The sequence below is a fragment of the Hyaena hyaena genome, unplaced genomic scaffold, assembly GCF_003009895.1.
Source record: "Hyaena hyaena isolate Hyena2069 unplaced genomic scaffold, ASM300989v1 scaffold_375, whole genome shotgun sequence".
NCBI classification, from domain to species: Eukaryota; Metazoa; Chordata; class Mammalia; order Carnivora; family Hyaenidae; genus Hyaena; species Hyaena hyaena.
In genome coordinates this window covers 1,486,946-1,507,421 of record NW_024081006.1, presented here as the reverse complement: position 1 = coordinate 1,507,421, position 20,476 = coordinate 1,486,946, and the positions used below count along the sequence as shown (strand labels likewise).

The 20,476-nt window shown below is 38.3% G+C and overlaps 1 protein-coding gene across 6 annotated transcripts in view; it reads left to right on the top strand.

The window, feature by feature from the left end:
* Positions 1-1,329: 1,329 nt before the first annotated feature.
* TBC1D5 (TBC1 domain family member 5) overlaps positions 1,330-20,476 on the top strand; it is a 540,103-nt gene continuing 520,956 nt past the window's right edge. For 5 of the 6 annotated variants that reach the window (XM_039250589.1, XM_039250592.1, XM_039250590.1 and 2 more), the window contains exon 1: positions 1,330-1,493. The gene's annotated coding sequence lies outside the window, so the exon portion shown is untranslated. Of the gene's footprint in view, positions 1,494-1,835; positions 1,931-20,476 lie in introns of those variants that run through there. The other variant, XM_039250588.1, reaches the window with a different exon arrangement.

Below are 20,476 nucleotides of genomic sequence, written 5' to 3'. Positions count from 1 at the left end.
CAACATTTTCTTTAATTTTGTTGTTAGTTATGTTTGTTGAACATCATCTCCCTACTCACCTAGTTTAATGGTAATGATGACTGGACTTAACCAGAACTACCAACTAGTAAGTTTTTACCTTTCAATTATTTCCCTTGATTAGATCTGGCCAGAGCCATTGACTTAACCAGCATCTGCAACAAAGAAGGCCAATAGAAAGAGAGGGAATCCCTGTGTGAAGGGGAGTGTTTGTGAACAAAGGTCTCCCACACAGGGGCCCTCCAGGGAAGGTAGTTAACCTTTGGAAATTTGATCTTTCTGTCTTCTTCTTGACTCAACAGTATCAGTTTCTTTTGGAGCTCTTTGTGGAGATAAGCCAATAAAAGACCATAAATCTTTTTTACTAGGTGAAGCATTTACCATTCTAATTAGCCTTACCATTCAAAGGCTTTCATATTCCAGAAGCAAACACCAGGCATTCTGAGTGCTAGGGTTAAAGGGAATCTTAAATCAGGAGTGAGCACAGGTGGAGGTCATGAAGACTTAGACTTTAGTTATTGCCTGTGTGCTGACAGTCATCAGGACTTTACTGAGATACCACAATGCCGAACACACTTACTGTCCTAGGTTTTATGAGTAAGAGATAAAATCCAAGCCCAGTAATGTGGGTTTGTAAAGAAATGATTGTAATATATTACTTCTCTCTGGGTTATACTAAAGTAGGTCTGCACAAAATGTTAATGACTTCCCCAAAGCAGAGTCGTGTATGTTTCGCAAAGTGACACATAGGCTGGGTCCTGAAGCATGGATAGGAGTCTACTCAGTAAAACGTCGAACGGAAGGCTATTTACAGGCCACAAGGAAACGTGAATTTTGAGGGAGGAGGACCAGCCTCTCAGGAATTTCCCAGAGGCGGTCATCTCTTACTCAGCCCCACCCCGGGAAGGTGGTGGCGAGTGTGAGTGTGAGTGCGAGTCCCCTCAGCTGGCTTCTAATCCTACAGCTGCGCGCTGATAGGGGAATGAGAGAGGACACGGAAGGGTGGCAGGGTGGATGGGGTGGGGGTGTGGAGAGCCCTCCCGCGCATGCGCCCTGGCGGCCGGCCGGCTCAGCCGAGTCGGTTGGCCTGTGGCTCCCTCCCCACGCCACGCCTCTCTGGGGCCCACACACTTGGCCCTCAGAGCGAGCGCGCCGCGCGCCGGCGCAGCGTCTGGGCCGGTGGACGCCTGCGCACGAACGCCCTGGGCGCTCGAGCCGCGGGGTTATTAGAGGTGGAGCGCGGGGAGAGCGCGCGGCAGGAGGCGGCCGCTGTTACGGCGCGAGCGTGGTCACGTGGTCGCCGGTCACGGCCGCCGCCACCCCCCTCCCGCCCTGTTCTCTTTCTGGTCCGGTCGGGCCCGGCCGGTTCCACGAGCGCCCGGCAGAGACTGAGGGAGAGAGAGAGAAAGAGGAGGGGAGGAGGAGGAGGAGGAGGATTCAGGGAATAGGAGCTGGGGAGCCCTTCTGCGCCACAGGTAAAACAAGATGATGATGATCGTAAAAAAGCCCGAGCCCCCTGGGCGCCTCCGCCTCCCTCCAGTGCAGCCCCCACATTCAGTCGCTCCTGCCCCGGCCTCCCCCTCGGCTTCTTAGGACCAGTCCCGCCTTCCCCAGCGCCGCTGCTGCAGCTGCCGCCGCCTCACGGGAGGGCCTGAGGGTGCTGCTGCTGCTGCTGCTGTCGCCGCGAACGGGTAGTCGCACCGCCCCAGGTTGTGCGCCTCCCGGATGGGCATGGGGGCTGGGTGGCGGGAGGGAGGCTCCTCCGGCTCCAGGGCGGGCTCGGAGAGGAGTTGCTTCCCCCAGTCCGCCAGCCCGCCTTCCCTCCTTGGAGAGGTTGGGGTCCAGGCTGCAAAGGCAACTGCGGCGAGAGGGTAGAGCCTGGTGGCTGGCCGGGGGCTCCACTTCCTACTTGGTAAATTTCCCTGTTCGTTTCAGCCGAGGCAGCACGCTTCCTTCATAGGCCGGAAGCAAAACGGGTCCGGGATCCCCAAACCTTGTAAAACGCAGCCTTTAGGCGAGCGAAACCTTTCTCCTCTTTTAGAAAAGAAACGTAACCTTGTTTTAGTGCGACTTAAGTGTGTTCATCTGTAACAACCTGCAAGTTGAGGCCTTTAAGGGTATGAGAGAAACTTTGTGAAAGTGGATCCCTCCTTTTCCTGCAAAAAAACCAACACAAATTTAAACAATTTTCGGTTCTACACATGACCTAGAGTCTGTTCGATACCAGCTGTTGAATAGTTTTTAGTTTCAGGAAAATGACATGAAATTCACATCCTTTAGGTTTTTCTTTTTTTGCCCCCTTGAATGATGATTTTCAGGAATGAGTTGTATCCGTCAACCCCGAATTGGACTAAATGTCAAAATAGGGTACAGGTTGCACATCTTTGGGCCCGATTGCGCGGAGACATCTAGAACCAGTCATTATTTGTACTCTTTGTACAACAAAATGTAGTACCAGTCAAACTGTATGTTGTTAATGTGCTGTTGCACAAAATACTGACTTAAAGTAGAAAGTGTTAAGTGTAGGCATTGTTGAAAATCTTTACACTCAAGTTCATTTATATGCTGGTCATTTCTCTTAATGAGCTTTTCTGATTACATGTCTTTGGAATTTTCATACTCTCTCTAAATTCAAATGTAAACTTGAGTATTTAAAATTTTTTACAACTATGTGCAGTAGACAGAGCAGTGCTTCTCAAACTTTAATGTGCATAGGAATCCCTTGGGGCTCTGGTTTAAAAATGCAAATTCTGATTTAGTAGATCTGTGATGCATCTTGATATTCCGCATTTCTTATGAGCTCCTGGGTGCTGCTAGCCAAGGAACAATTCTTGAGTAGCAAGGATGTGGATAATGCGTGCTACGAAATAAAATGATGTGTCAGTAAAAAAGTTCCTTAATTCATTCTGAGTGTAGAGGTGGCTTGACAGAAGGGGCGGACGGCAAGATGAAATGAGAAAGCTGGCCTTAGGGAGATCCTTTGTGAACAGTGAGCAGGCTGTGTTGGGATCCCAGGGAGGGGATAGCAGGAGTGTGACTTGCCCCAACCTAGAAGAGTGCAAGTACCAGGTGTGGATCCTGTGGTGTATATACATCACGTGGTCCGTGAATTTTTCCAATGAAGCCTGGTGCACTCAGCTACGGATAGTTAGATTTCATCAGTTTAGAGCCTTTGTGTCTCTGAATCCATTGCTGGGAGGAAGATTGCTTTTGTTGCTATTAAGTGCGTGCTTTTTCTCTCAGATGCAGCCTTGGTTGAGCAATGCATTCCCGAGCCTTGGAAGCAGTCTTGTAAAGAATTTAGGGTCTCCACCTGTTGAGGTTATCCTTAATGGATTCAGATTTTTTTCCTAACCTAATTAAGAAAATGTAAATTGACAGGTTGAAAAGTGTCATACTTAACCTCGTACTTTTATGTAAATAAAAATGGTTGTACTTAACCTTTTAAAACTTTTTTGAAGTGTAACCTTGACTACTTTTAGCACTGTAATTTTTATAGTCTTCATCCTAGTCCTTACTTTACCATTGGTTTTTCATGTTATTAAATAATACGTATGACAGTACTTTTGAAGCACTAGTGTCAGACACTGTTCTAAGCACTGTATGTGTTTTAACTCTTCTGAGTCTCTTAACCATTTTTAAGGAAGCTGAAGCAGAGAGTGGGTAAAAGTCATATGCTAACACAGACCTGGGACTCTGGCTTGTTGACTCTAGAGTCCACGCTTTAACAATCTTCTCTATGCAGCTTTAAAAATTTTTTTTAACGTTTATTTTTGAGAGACAGAGTGCGAGTTGGGGAGGGGCAGAGAGAGAGGGAGATGCAGGCTCCAGGCTCTGAGCTGTCAGCACAGGGCCTGATGCAGGGCTGGAACCCACGAATCCTGAGATCATGACCTGAGCTGAAGTCAGACGCTTAACTTCCTGAGCCACCCAGAGGTCCTTCTGCAGCTTTTTGGGAAGAAAATAAATTGATGATACTTTTGAAAATTCCCTTTCCCTAGTATTGAAAATTATGAGCTTTGCTTTCTTTCCATCTTAAAATCCATATTTGTCATTTTTTTAAAAAAACTTCCCCCCGCTTTGCTTTCTTTCCATCTTAAAATCCATATTTGTCATTTTTTAAAAAAACTTCCCCCCCCATTGTATCCCATTTTAAAACGAATACTTGCCTCAATGCTTAATCTTTTCTGAATAAGAAACTGAAATATTGAAAAACTTTATTTTGTTTGCACCTGTTACCTGGACCAGTCTCTTTCAAGTCGGAAGTCACTGTTAAATGTGAAAGTAGTGTCTGCTTCCTTCTGACCCTGCTAGTTTTCAGTTCTGCATTTTTTGCCTATGCCTCTCTTCCATCTTTCACCACCTGCCGCCCTCTATGCATACATAATAGATTCAGCTTATATTTGTTATTCTAACATTTAGGATTTTGGGGCGGATTGATGGGGTCACTGACTTTTTATTTGGCCAGTAAGGGGGGGGGGCACCTGAGTGACTCGGTTGGTTAAGTGTCCGACTTCAGGTCAGGTCATAATCTCACAGTTTGTGGGTTTGAGGAGAGCACTGGGCTCTGGGCTGACCGTGCGGAGCCTGGAGCCTGCTATGAATTCTGTGTCTCCCTTTCTCTCCCCCTCTGCCACTCATGCTCTGTCTCTCAAAAGTAAATAAACATAACAATTTTTATTGGCCAGTAAGAATAACAATCTAAGCATGAGTCATTGTTACCATATTTTAATACTGAGAAAGTACTAAGCACAACCTCAGAATAAAGGATGATTTAAGTTAAATAATTGGTTTTCATAAGAAAATTAATATGTCACCTGTCCCTCCTCCCCTTTTGTCTCAGACCATTGGAAGCTTTGTTCTGCATTAGCACCAGTGTGAGGAATGAGGCTTATATACCTGGTCTAATACATTTCTCTTAATGTGGAAAAATGATTAGAATGGCAGTAAAATTATAGTGTGTGTACTGGAACTTGAGAAATGAATTTTGTTGGGGGGCGGGTAGTGAGAAGGGAGAGCCTATGGGCTGATTGGAGTAGCATTAATTTTTCATTAATTGGGATAGTAGTTTGGAAAGGAAGTCTGTATAACAGCAAATCCGTTGTGAATGTTTTCTCCCAAAGTTCATCCTCTGTTGTGTTGTCTATAGTAATGTTATGCTGTTCAGTTACTTAGCCTCATAGTGCCTCACTTTTCTCATCTTTGAAGTGAGGATAGTAATAGTAAGTACTTCACATGGTTTTGAGGATTACATGAATAGATTTGTGTGTATATGTTTATATGTGTTAGTATAGCATATATGTATGTATACATATATAAAACCTAATGTCTGATCTATCATTTGTTAGGTACTATGTTTTGTTATGGATAATCTGCAGGGTGGTTGATCATATCTACATAAAGAAGACTGACTGTATTTGAATGAAATTAATGGAAATTGTACATTAATTTGGTATAAAGCTGTGTGGGCCCCGAAAACAGAAGATGTACTTTTTGGATAAAAACACAAAATTGGGGGGAGCGTCTGGATGACTTAGTCTGTTAAGCATCCAACTTCAGCTCAGGTCATGATCTCCGCCTGCTTCAGATCCTCTGTCTTCCTCTCTGTGCCCCTCCCCTGATCACGCTTTCTTGCTCTCTCTCACTCTAAAAAATAAGTAAACATAAGAAACAAAGACGGTAGAGTAATGCTCTTATCCCTTTGGAGAATTAAATATGAATAAATACAGTTTGGCCACTCAGGTTTTTCAAAACAAGGAAGAAAGGCTGTAGAAATAAAAGATGTCTTTGATGATTTAGGATTGGTTTACAATTTTCAAGTCTTGAACAAGGTAACCTTTTTTCTGAAGGCTTTTCTCACTATAACTTTTGCCTCCCTCAGTGGACTCCTTTGCTCCTTGAAATCCATCTGTCCTTTCATACTCCAGACCTGGTCCACAGCCCCTTATCTAAAACCCATGGTGACATATGTGTCTCAGAAGTTAAATTTTTGGGATTTAGAAAATAAGATGTATAGGCTCTATATCATGAAAACTCCTGTGGATAGGAACAGTCACCCCATACGTGTACATATTAATTTTCCCAGCAAAATTATACATGTTCACACTAGGTAGAATCAAAAGGAGGACAGAAAGCCTCCTGTTAGTTAGGCTATGTTTTGTTGACAGCCTAGAAAACAATTTTAGTTTTGGAGCTTTTTGGATTTTTGGAATTGGAGATAGGGCTTGAGATATCTTTCTTTCCTTTATTAGAAAAAGAACTGGAACATAGGACTTGTGTGTTAGCATTTTGCATCTTTAGCTCCTCTTCCAGGACTTGGCACACAGTAGATGCTCCTTAAATGTCCACTTGTTTGGATGAAAACATCTAAGTATAATATGGTTCATGGTTCGTTCAGTAATTGTTTTGTGCTACATGTGGTATCAGTGGCTGACTCTATGAAAATACTTTCTGATTGCAGATTTATTATTTTTCTCAACTCTAGTTGCCTAGAGAAGGTGATTATTGGATTACTTTTTTGAAACAATAGACAAGAGAGTTGATATAGGCATTATAGATGGTTGCAAATTTTTATACATTTGTGTTGATAAGAGTGCTTATGTTTACCTTTTTGTGGGTCATGAAGTCTATATTTAGAAGAATGGTTTACTTTTTAAAAATGGGCTTCGTTTTATATGATAATTTAGGACAGACTAGTTGTCGTATATCTGTCTAAAGAGTATGTTGCTGTGGATGAATATCTTAGGTTGAATAGTTAAAGTAGGATAGTTTAGCCACTGTTAGAAAAAAAATTTTCTATTACAAAAGGTAATGCCTATTATGAAAGTTTTATAAAAACAAGTGGTCAATAATCTGCACTACTGGGAATTTAAGTTCTCGTAGGAGTTCTATTGCGTTGTTTGAGGCTGAAAAACAAAAGTCGGATTTGTAATACAAGTAGTACTAGTTTTAGAAAACCAAGTTACAGGTAATGGTTAGCGGCAGTGTTTTATTCTTTACTGTTACAAAACATCTAAGATAAACGGTTGAACTAAAAGCAGTTTAGGTCTCTACTTCTAAATAATGGATCTTCAGAATAATTTGTGAGAGGTAAGCTCCCCACTTCTCATCACCTTGGGGGAGATGCACCTGCCTTCTGATGGAGTTGGCGTGATATAATCCTGCCAGAAGACTGAACAGAAGTTATAGATCCTGCCTGTATAGGTGTGCATTCTGTTTGCTGGGAATTCGTGGGGATCAGAATCAACCCCTTAGGTTTCCCAGAATAGGTACCTTAGGAGGTGTTCCTGGTAGCTACCTTGCAGGAATCCAAGAGGAATTACTAACATTACATCTTTTGCCACCCTGGAGTGAGATGGTGGATTGATTGCCTCGGATCCTTGGTGGGGGTTGGGAGAGAAGGTGTTGATAGGAGATGGCAGATGGTACCACTATTTCCATCTTTGTCTACTGCAATGATTAAACTAAAGTTCTTTTTGTTTAGTTTGTTGACTTGTTGACTCAAGTCCAAGAGTCTTGAAGTAAGAATGCTCCTTTTGATACGTAGATAGGTGTGAGGCTCGGGATAAATTGCCTCCCGTCTCCAACCTTCGTTACTCTTAATGGTTTAGGGGTTAATTTAAACCTGTGTGTGTGTGTGTGTGTGTGTGTGTGTGTGTGTATTGTAGATATATACGGATGAACATGTGTATGTGTTGATATACCTCTCTTTTTAAACTCTGGATTTATGCTGTTCTGTTACTTGTGTTTTTCACTTAATATTTTCTGTTACTAATGATATTCTTCCGCAAAATTTTTAGTGGCCCCATACTGTTTCATTGTATGAATGTACTATTAGTAGTCTCCGTTCTTGTACACATAGATTCTTCTCCATCTTTATATGACAATCGGTACTATACTGAACATTATTGTAGCTGATATCTCTTTGTGCCTATACATTATAATTTTATCTAGGAAAAATTGTGAGTGGAATTCTTAATAGGTCAGAAGATCTGCCCATGTTTAGCAGTTTTGATACACCTGACCAAATGGCTTCTCTGAAAGATTGTACCACTTTACCCTTTCCTACAAAGCTGTTTGAGAAGCCCTGTACTTGCTGTTATTGGGTATTATCTGTATTTTAACAGCTTTATTTGGGTATACTTTATACATCCTCTGCCTTCTTATAGGCTTTAACATGTATGTAGTTAAATCTTGTTCTTCCTTTATGAATCTTCTAGGTGTTTGCTACCTTATGTGTACATAGCTATGGATTTATATTTTCAACTTCTTATAGTTCAATTTAAAATTTTGAATTTACGGTTATTCTAGAACATGTTTAGTTTTATAGAGTGAAGTAGAGGGTACTAGATTTTTAAGCTTTTGATTAGTTTTGTTAGTACTACTGAATGAAAGATTTATTCTTCATGATTATCAAAGCTTTATCATTTGGTCCTCTATTCAGTTCCAGTGTATCTGATTTTTTTATTGGTGGGAATAAGATTTTCCGGTGAGTGAGTGAGTGTGTTTTCTGACTATTGCTGGTAAATAAGAGCTATTGACTTTTTGTGTGTATTTTGTAACCAGTCACTTTCTGAATCTTTCTATTATAACAGTTTTTCAGTTGATTCTCTTATGTTTTCCAAGTAGATAAGCATACTGTCAGAAGCCAGTCATTTTTGTGTTTTTAAAATTTTATTTTATTTTTCCGATGATAAATTTTCACTTATGGAAGCTGTGCTGGAATGATTTTATTAATTTCATCGACTTAAAAATGCTGTTTTGATGTGGTATTACTGTGAATTAATTTACCCAGCTCTCAGAAGGATTTCAAAATATTTGGAAAACCACTTTACCAGGTGATCTCTGTTATGAACCCAGTGTGTCCTCCCAAACTTTGTATGTTGAAATGCTGTACCTTTACTCTCCCATGTGGCGGTATTAGGTAGGGAGACTTTCTGGGGGGTAATTAGAGCATTAGATGAGGTGATGAGGGTGGATCCCTCATGAATGGGACTAGTGCCTTTTTAAGAGTCAAGAGAGAGTTTGTTTCCTCTCTCTGGCATGTGAGGCTACAGTTAGAAGTCAGCAGCCTGCAACCTGGAGGAGGGCCTTCAAACCAGAACTTGACCACGTTGGCTCCCTTATCTCAGAGTTCAGCCCCTAGAACTGTGAGAAATCAATTTCTGTGGTTTATAATCCAGCCAGTCTATGATACTTTGTTATATATAGCAGCCAGAACTGATAATCTGTAAGGACTTCCTGGCTCAGAACTTTGATTCTACTTTTATGTCAAAACAATGTGGTAATATACATAATGCTCTGTTACTTTAAGTTAAAGTGCCTGCAGCTTCCTTTATAATGGTGGCTGTCTAGCTCCACTGCCCAAGCAATTATTCCGAAGTTTCACATATTTAGCTCTTTAGGATAGCCTCAAGATTGTTTTCTATGTGATTTGGCAGACATTAAAAGGAAATACTGACAGATTACAGAGATCAAACTGTGCAACATAGGGTTTGCCTGTTTGCAGAATTAGGTATCATGATTTTCATTCTCTGGTCAGGTGGTATAATTTTGTACTTTTTATGATGAGTTTTCTTTTCAAGCTATGGTCCTGCTATAAAATTCTCCAAGCCAAATTATGTAATTGTCAAAACTGAGTGTCATGGAAGCCATTGGGAAGTGACAGATCAGAAGGCAGTGAAGATAGGATAGAATAGGAAAGGAAGGGATGGGGAAGTGCCTAGTAGGTCAGTCCTTTTTTCTCTGGCCCCCGATCTGTTCTCTGATTATCCTTTTGTACTTCATTGCCCTTCTATTGATTTTCTGGCTTCATATTTATTCTCTAGGTATACTTTTTCTCTCTTAGAGAATAGCTCCACTACCTCCTTTTTACTTTGATTAGGAGTACAGATGCTTTTCCCCAGTCTTTGAAGTAGTCCTGAGCAGTATCCTCAATTACCTTCCTCCTTGTAACTAAAACTGCCTGCATAATGCCTTCACCAGTGACCATCCTGCATCCTGCCTGGCAAAGGGTGTGACAAAACATTGATTAAACTTGGGTTTCTTCATAACATAAAACCACTGTTGTGGAAGCATTCACAAAATGAGAGCTACTTCATAAAGACAGATTGTCAGCGAATTGTAGAGTAATATCTGAGTGGCTGAGGAGACCGTGAGATTAATGTTACAGAGTGAGAAAAAGCTTCTGAGGAAAGGGTCTGTTATCTTAGATCTTCAACCCTGATTTCTTATCTGAGCTTTGGACCTGTGTGTCTGATTGCTTTCTTAGGATGACTCCACTTTTGGATATCCCACAGAGAACTCACATTTATAATGTCTGCAACTGAATTTACCATCCTCTTACAAAACCTATTCCCCCTCTCAAGTTTATTATCTCCGTGGATGACACCACCGTCTTTCTGGTTGTTGAAGCCAGAAACCTGGCAGACACATACACATTACTCCCTTTCCCCAAATCCACATGTAAAGGCATCTATCTCAGTGGATTCTAAGTCTTAAATCCATAGTCTCTTTATCCCAGAACTTCTGCTCTGGTATATCATCTCTTGATCTTTAGATCATCATCTTTTGCCTTTGTTTCTGTAGGGTTTTCTGACAGGTGTCCCTGAAGCCAGGTGATCTTTATAAGCCTTAGATGATTCTCTGACTCTGTAGCTTAAAACCTTTCAGTATTCTTCCATCACCTATTGCTTAGTCTTGTGGCTCCTTCTGTCTCCCCTAGGATTTTATTATAAACTACTGAAATCTTTGCGTTTTTGGAACTATTTATGATTTTGCTTGCCTCAAGCCTGGAGCAATCTATCTTTCTCTTTTTAAAGCTCTCTTTTTAAGCTCCATGTCCAGTGTGGGGCTTAACTCATGCCCCTGAGATCAAGGGTTGCATGCTCTACCAACTCAGCCAGCCACGTACCCCAATCTTTCTATCTTTTGATTTTATTAGCTCTTGTGAGGTCTTAGCTGAAATGCTACTGCTCTAGGGAGCTTCCTTATACCAATAAGGCTGTGTTGTGCCCTTCCTGTTTGGCCGGATACCCTGTACTACAACATAACATTTATTATGTATTATAATTGTCTTTTTATCTAACAATCTTTGTCCCACTTTTAACCACTCTGTGAATGCCAAGGCCATGTATGTCATCTTTACTCATACTCTTGAAGCTGTGACTATTAAAAGTAGGTGTCCCATACCAGGTACTGTTTTAAGTGCTCAGTATGTATCAGTAAACCAGAGACTGTTCCAGTTTTTAACTGCTGTGTGATAAACCACTCCAAAACTTAGTACCTTAAGATAACAGTAATGTTCATTTACTCATGATTTTATAATTTGTATAGGATTTGGTAGGGTTAGTTTAGCTCTGTTTCACTTGGTGTCAGCTCATTGGAGGTAAGAGTTTCCACTTCCGACATAGCTTACTCACATGGTTGGTAGTTGATGCTGGGAGCTAAACTGGGGCTGTTGACCAGAGCACCTGCATTAGGCTTTGCTGTGTGCCCTGGGTATGAGTGGTGGGTTCTGAGAGTGAATGTCCCAAGAACAGGCATTCTGAGAGGCAGGAAGTAGAAGCAGACAACTTGATAAACATTACTTCTGTTCTATTTTATTGGTTAAACAGTCAGCCCAGATTCAGTGGGAGGAGAATTCAACTCCATTTCCTGATAGAGAAAGTTATGAAGAATTTGTGACTATGTTTCTTCTGATATAGAGATCTGAAAATTAAAATTACAAAGATTGTTGGATGAGCTAATTCCTATCTATACTTTTAATCTCCCAAGAATCATGATAGTACATCATTAATTAAAGAAAAGTCAAACTATACCATGAAGTGAAATTTTAAAAAGTAACTTTTATGTCCACTTTTTTTTAATAGCTATATACTTTTTTGTTATACAGTTTCTGAATTTTTGTTTTAATTATGCATACAACTCTAATTTTAATCAGCTTTAAGTTCTCTTTTATTTTTATTTTCCGTAAGCCCTCATGCTTTGATGTTATTACTCTATATTACTAGAAATGAAGTTATTTGTGTGTGTTTAAGAAATAGGGTTGTTGTTTAAAGGAAGTGCACAATTTAGATCTTGATTCTTCTTGCCACACTGCCTAATAGGGTAAAAATTAACATTATTTTTCTAACTTTAGTGCATGGTATAAGTTACATTTGCCTATAACTTGTTATCAGAAGATATTATAAAGCACTGCTTTTGGTTAACCTATTGACAAACAATGACCACTTTTAGTCTTATTTTTTTAATGCCTTTTTAAGTCCTTTGTCCATTTTGGGTTTTTTGTTGTTGATTTTCAAGAGCTCTTTGCTTACCGTTGATTTAACTCTTTGCCTGTTATATATATTGCAATTGTTCTCAATTTTGTTCTTAATTTTGCTTCTACATTTAAAAAATTCTTATGAACACTTGTTAAATTTTTATGTAGTTACATATATTCTTTTACTTTTTTTTTTTTTTTTTGCAGGAATAAGATTGAACTCCGTTTCTTATTTGTCATCTTTTTACCACTTAAGCCAATCTTCCAATAGCTTCAAATATGGAATTTTTGTACATTATACATGTTGCTGGTGGGGCAAAAAACCAGTAAACTAATAAACTCTGTAGCAATTACACAGATATCTGTTTAGGGAATTAATTTCAGAATCTTTTCCATCTCTTAGTGGTCTTATAATAGAATTGATCTGTTTTGAGATTTGGCAAAATTCTGTCCTAGACAGTACCAGTGAATTGAGCTGAATAAAGACTAATTGTTCCTCATGTCAGTGTTACTTACCCACAAAATGAAACTTTTAGTGGCTGAAATATAAAAATATGAAACCTATTAAAATTGAAAACCAGGTCAGCTACGTTATGGATAGAGTAATTCCCTGAGAAGAATTAGAAATGCTAGAACTTCTTTAAAGAGCTAACGTGACAGTAAGAAATTACCCAAAATCTACATGAAAGCCAGAATTCAGAGAAGTAAGTAGAATATTAAAACTGCTTTTCCTCTGAGGATATTTTCCACTTTTTAGGGTGCTTTTACTTTAGTTTTGAGGGCCTTATAAAGCACAGGGTATTAAAGTCCATTTAGGCCCAGGGAGGGGAATCTAACAGGAAATTCCTTCCCTCTAAAACTGGATTCCAAAAGAGCTGTGATCCTAGAGTATGGTTAAACCAAGATGAAAACCTTGGTTTTCTCAACCTCTTGATCACAGGAGGCTGTAAGAATGTTTGCCTTGGACTTGAAAAAAATACCCATTCCTGAGAAGTAGTAAACATAATCCTTCTTGATTTGCAGCTCAGATTGAGTGTTGCTTGGTGGTCCAAAAGAACCTTAAATTGTGAATTTAATTGGCTTAACGATAACCCACAACCCTCCGACCAACTTAAATTGTGAATTTAAAGGTGGGTCTAGGTACCTGGCAGAAGCAAATGAAAGTCCTCTCAGGTAAATATATTTTTATCTTCAGTCCTAGGAAATTCCTACAAATACTTTCCCAAAGAACTAGCTCACAATAAAATATAGCCAAGCACACAAGGAAACCAGGTACCATGAGAAAGAAGCAGCAGAAACAACTGACAGAAATGAACCCTCAAAAACTAAAGATTTTTGGAATTATCAGACAGATGACGAAACAACTATTTTGTTTGCAAAAGATGAAAAATATCTGCAGGAAGCAGGAAATTTGGGTGATTTGAAAAAGACCTAAACAAAACTTACAGAAATAAAAAATACAGTAATTAAATGAAAAACTCAGTGGATACGGTTAGCAGCAGATTAGATACAACTAAAGAAAACCAATGAAATGGACATAAGAGAGAATAAATTCTATAGAAGGTAGCACAGAAAGATCAGGAAATGGGTAAAAAGAAAGATTACAACATATAGAGAACAGAATGAAAAGGTCTAACAGTATTTCATCAGTTTTCTAATTGTAGAAGGGAGAAATAATAGGAAGAGAAGCAGTGTTTGAAGAGAGAATGGCTGAGCATTTTTCAGGGTGGAGAAAACCCCCGCCAGTCCACGAATTTAGGAAGTTCTGAGAATTTTCAATACACATCTAGACACAGCATAGTAACATGGAGAACACTAGAAACAAAGGGAATCTCTTAAAAGTTGGCAGAGAACAAAAGACAGAGTACCTTTACTGTGGCTATAGCAGGTACACGGACAGCTGACCGCTCAGGAGCACAAACGGAAGGCAGAAAACAGTGGGACAGTAGCTCAGTGTGCTGCTGGGAAAAAGTTGCCAGCACAGTATTCTGTCCCCATTGAAAATAACTTGCAAGAAGCAGGATGGAGTAATGATATCTTCAGACAGAATTGTGAAATATTCCCAGTGAAGAAAATGGATAAATATATTTTTCTGGTTGATTCTAGTATTTAGAATGAAGAATTCTAACATAACTAAGCAATTTTGAGCTTCACATAGTTGTTTTATTCTTAGAAAGTTGTGTTTACACTTAATAAACAAATACTGTTTGGCAATACTTTTTACCAATATATTACTCCAGCTTTTGGTTGTTTGCTCTATTCAGAATCTTTAGTGTTGTTGTAGGAAATATTTCATGGTAATTCATGCCTTTTAAGTCTTGCTGAATCAATGATGTAATTTTTAATGTTCATATTTGAAATATTGTAAGTCAAACCAAGAAGAGTTTGGAGAAAATTGTGCCATGGTATTCACAAAAATAATTCCTGGAAATAACTTTATTCTCATCTCTCAGTCCTAAATACAAATTTCCAGAGTCAAAAAAGAGTGGGAGACCTTTTTTTTTTTTTTCTTAACCCATAAACAAGATTAGCATAAATGGGAGTCTGTGGTGCTGGGAAGAGAAGAGCAAACAGACCTTCTAGTTAGTTGTGAGGTGAATCTGGATTAGAGTCTGGCTCCACCATTTAGGAACTCAGTCTTGATGTGACTTAAACATTTTGATACTTAGTTTTTGCATTTGCAAAATAGCGATAAGACTGCTTTGCAGGTGTATAGTGAGGAATAGTCATGTTTGTAAAAAGTGCTGTGTAGGGTCCTGTGGCTCTTACCAAGTTCCCAACTAATTGTTACTGATGAGTAACACAGAAGAATGAATAGAATGGCAAGGAATTTGAAATTATTTACTGTACAGATGTTATAAAAGAGTTAATCGTACTTTTAATATTGAAGAGTCATGGACACTGATCATAATGATAAATCTTTTTGAAGTCGAGAAATTATCAGAACGTGGCTTCACTTACTGATGTGGTGGTTAATTTAGCATCAGATCAGCCATGTATGCTGCCTACAGGTTAGGCAGCTTTATATTCTTCACGGCAGGTAACAGGGCAAGATGAAATCAGTGACTTTCTTTAGAAAGTAAAAAAAAGTTTGTCAGCCACAAAACATACACACACACACACACACACCACACTACATCTATATCCTCTATGTGTGTGTGTGTGTATTTCCATCTCCTGAGGCTGGAGTTCATGACCATTCATTTATGGTAAACCTGAATATCTTAGAAATTTAGTCCACAAAATGTTTATAAAGCATGTGCTTAAAACTTTATACTATGCTTTTCAGAAGTTAAATAAATTCACTGGCCTCCAGTAATTTAGAGTAAGAGCCATCAGAGCATTCTTATTGCTATTTGAATTGAGAATCTGACTTCTATAAAATATTTAGATCCAGATTTTCCATTTTCTTCTTTTCTTTTTGTTGCTTATTTATTTACTTATTTAATGTTTTATTTATTTCTGAGAGAGAGACAGTGTGAGCAAGGGAGGGTCAGAGAGAGAAGGAGATACAGAATATGAAGCAGGCTCCAGGCTCTGAGATGGCTGTCCGCATAGAGCCTGACACAGGGCTCGAACCCACGAACCGGGAGATCATGACCTGAGCCGAAGTCGGACGCTTAACCGAGCCAGCCAGGTGCCCCTCTTTTTGTTGTTTATAGTCAAGATGTGAAATAGCATCTTCTATGATGTAGAACTACTTGTACACCTTGCAAATTATTTTTTGTTTTTTTCTTTATTCAACATTTGGACATTTGCCCTCATTGAGTAGTGATAACTATGTAGAGTATGTTAGCTGATTGCATTTTTAAACCATACTTCTTATCATAGCAGACTTTAAAAATCACATAATGAAGACAATTCAGGAGTTTTTATTCTTGGAACTTGACATTTTTAGTACATTGGTTACAGTAATGTTATATTTGTAGCTTTTGAGTTTATTCAAGTTATAGAGACCATGACTAAAACCAAATCCAGCATTTCTTGTCTTTCAAGAAGTTTTAGGATTGCCACTTTGAAAATGATTTGGATAAAGGTACTGACACAACTTTATCTAAACAGACATGCACAAATGCTTCCTATTAAACATCTAAGCGTTTTAATTTTCTTAGTCTTGTGTTAGACACACATGATACAGAAATTGAGCAAGGGCAGATTTTTGTGCTGTTAGATCATGTGATAATGGTATTCGTTTAGTGCTGCTTTTGATCTTGGAGGTAATCTCCTATATCCCAAACTTTAAAGCACTTTAAGATTATACTTTCCAAGCTGATATATTTTGCATTAGTAAAAATACATAGGATTAGAAAAGACACTATGAAACTCATGTAGACATTTTTTTTCTTGTTTATATTTGACTTTGTGCTTCATATTTTGAGCTTTGTTTGTTTATATTCCACAGGCTGATAATTTCTTTTTAACTAGTGGTTGTAGTGAATGAAAAATTATGGGTTAAATTTGAATGAGCCCCCATTTTGTCTTTCATCTCTTCCAATCTTTTATATTTTGAAAATGAGTGTTATTTCATGATATCAGACTCCTCTGTGAATCAAAGTCATTCCTCATAAGGATAGAAATTACTACTATAGTTTTTAAGCTAAGGAGTTATTCATATATCATTTCAAGTGTTGTAGTTTGACTGTTTTTGCAGAACCGAAAAGGTTTTTAGGTACAATCCTATCTTCACATTTTACAACACTGTTAAGAACACTGAGGTTAAAGAAAAGTTACCTAGGTTTTTCTTAAGTTCACCTAGTCGTCCATTAAAAAAAATACTAGACAAATAGGCTTTTCTAGTTAGTAATGATTGTTTATATAAAATAAATGATGATGCTATCAGATTACACTAGGTTACTTTTGTGCTGTTTTGCTGAGAAAACATTCCATTTATGAGATACTAAGTAGTATTTTGTGTTTTTAGTGGAGAACCGTAGTCTCTGTAAAATTCCTCAGAAATCTTTCATTTGAAACATTGTGGTATTTTTAGTCTTGAATCATAATTATCTTTTATTAAACAATTACACATGAAATTATTCAGAAATCATTGCAGTATTGAGAGGATCAATGAGAAGTTTGGTGAAAACAAGTATTTTTTATAATTAAGTTGATTATATTTATAAAATCTCAATGTTTAGTGATACCAAGGAATTCTTGTTAATATTGTTAGCTGTGATAATGACATTGTGGTTTGTAAAAAGAATCTGTAGTTTTTTATTTTCTAAGTAACTAGGGGTAAAAAGACAAGAGGTTTTGGGGAGGTAGGTAAGTAGCAGAATTTGATAATTTGTTGAGTCTGGGTAACGTGTCTATAGGCATTCATATTTTATTTTCACTTCCTTTGTTTATGTTTATAAAATCTTATAAGAATTAACTAGAGTTTCCCGGGGGCTGGGGGAGGGGAAATAGGGAAATACTATCAGTTGGGACAGAGCTTCTTTTTGGGCTAATGCAAAAGTTCTAGAAATAGATAGTGGTGATAGTGGTACCATTGTGAATGTACTTAATGCTACTGAGTTGTACAATTAAAAATGTTAAAAATGGTAAATTTTATGTTTTTACCATAATGATGAAATACAAATATGTTATATTTTACTTTTAGAGAAAACTTTTGGAGGTATGTAGTACCTTTTACCCTTATTTTTCTTTTCTAATTAACTTTTTCCTCCTTTAGTTTGGAAAGAAAGAGGAAGGAAAAATACTCCTGTCACGTCAGCACTTTCTTAATGGGTTTAGGTTCTAGAGTGGTGTTCTAATAGCATGTTAGTGACTTGTGAGGTCATTTTAGTGGGTTGCTTCTGTGATGAAGGTAAATTAGAAACTATCAGGTTCATTGTGTACAGTGAGTGTAAACATGGTTATCATTAAATTTTTCGTTCAGTTGTATAACATGTATATGTGTACTGAGTTGTGATGTAAACTAAATTCTCTCAGTGGAGCAGGTGTATTTAAAAAGGAATATCAATATAGAGGATATTGGTGACTGCATAGTAGCTAGAAAGCAAATGTTGAAGTTTGCACAAAGGGGCTAGGAGAGTAACTCCGATTTCCCCAAGCTTTTAGACGTTAATCAAATAGGACAAATAATTAATCGAGAAGGTCTGACAAGGTTATTCTATCTACATATGATAAATAATATACAAAATGAGGGAAGTAGGTTGGATGGTGACTTTGAGAGGTTGATTGCATTTTTGAGCTTCTGTATCAATGAGAAAATAATTGGTAATTATGAACTGTTTTAGGTAGTTTTTTAAAATCTGTTTATTTGCAGATCTTGACACATAGTTGATGCTAAGTAAAGCTCTCTTTTTATACAAGTATTGCTTATGTTAAAAATGTGGAGATTTTGATATTATTAAATACAAGTTAAAATACTAGCTAGAGATTGTCATGGCACTTTGGCCCCTCCCTCCCCTTTTTAAGTAATTTCTCTGGTTCATTATTTTTTTTTAATTAAAAAATTTTTAATTTTTAGAGAGCAGGGAGGGTTTGGAGGGGGAGTGAGGGGGGGGGAGAGAGAGAGAGAGAGAGAGAGAGAGAGAGAGAACATGCTCAGTGCAGAGCCTGATGTGGGGCTCAATCCCAGGGAGCTACAATCGTGACCTGAGCCAAAATCAGAAGTTGGTGCTCACTGAGACACTCAGGTGCCCCACTCTGGTTCATTTTTAGCTTGAAATCACCCACAGGGCATACGGTTATAGAGAAGGCAAAGGAGAGTCAGACTCGAGAGCCAGGTAAGACTGAACTCCCATTTTACTTCTACGAATTGCTGGTTAAGTTGCTTGGAAAAGTTAGGTAACCTTTTTGGGTTTCCATTTCCTCACTGTGACATTGCCTTGTAGGGTTTTAAGTAAAATGAGGCAATTTATGTAAAATGCCTAGTAGCGTGTGTTTGCTCAGGACATGCTTATTGTTGTTAACATCAGGTCCCTCTCTCATTCTTCCAAAGCCTGTACTCTTAAGTTGAATTTTTGCTTTAGTTTGGGGATTATCGTCTAATATTTTTATGATCCAGAACAAACTATTTCAGTGATTAAAAAATATTTTTATTCATAAAATCCAGTAGACGTTCTCTGTGTTCTAAAAGTGTTTCATTTCCTGAAATATTTTATAGATGGTGAATGATTACTGAATTATTTTATTAGACTAGTTCTATTTAGAGAATTTCATGTAATAACTACATGAAAGGGGAATTGAGAAGTCCTGTAATAATCAGTTGTTAATGTTGAACTGTTTACATTTTATGCTCTTATTATTTATATTAAAGCAGGTCTTTTCACCATAACATGTTATGATCTTTTAAGAAATTTGTGAGATAAGATTAATGGTTAAAGGTATGTCTTTTAACTGATTATTTGGGTTTGTCTTGAAAAAGGACTGAATTTTGTGGATTTGGATAAGTCACTGACAGGAGGTCTTTAACATTTTTCCCCCCTCCGAACAGATGTCTTGGCCTGCAATGACTCCAACTCCTATAATCCTTCCAATTTTCTCCTCTACCAAATAAGTTTTTAAAAAGTGACATTTTTATTATAAGTGATTGACTTAATTCAGGCAAACATTGCAGCTGAGGAAAGACTTCATTCCTGTGAGAAGCACTTAGGTATGAATAAAATGTTAGATTCTTTATTTTCACTTTAAGAATTTAATGCATGGTTCCCTCCTGCTCCTGCCCCCTGCCCCCCACCCCCCGCTCCCCTGCTCCATATTCAGAATAATTTTGTGTAATAAGTTTTCTTCAAGATCAAAAGTTTTTATGTTCTAGTATGCTGAGGTATATTACAATTTTTGATATGCTTTATTATAAATGACTTTTAAAAACAAGATTCATCCAGAAAATAGTGACCACAGTAGGTCTTTCGATAGAGGAGGAACTGATAGAATTCAGGAACTGGTTGCTGAGAAACTGAGACAGACCAGAGATTAATAATATCCAAAGCCTCTCTGAGGCTGTTACGGCTTAGGGGAAGATGAGAAAAGCTGGTGTTGTCAGAGTTCAGAAGCCAGAGCCCTGTAGGGGAGCTAGAGACATAGCTGGGGTTCCATGAAGGGCTGGGACATCAGGATTTGGGAAGAGACCAAGCTTCTGCCAAGGATGTGTCCGAGTGGGAAGAATGGAGGAGAAGTACCCTTGGCTTCTTTCTTTTTTGCCTTCTATCAGTCATTAGCCACTCTCACTGGCCAAATCTCCTGGAAATC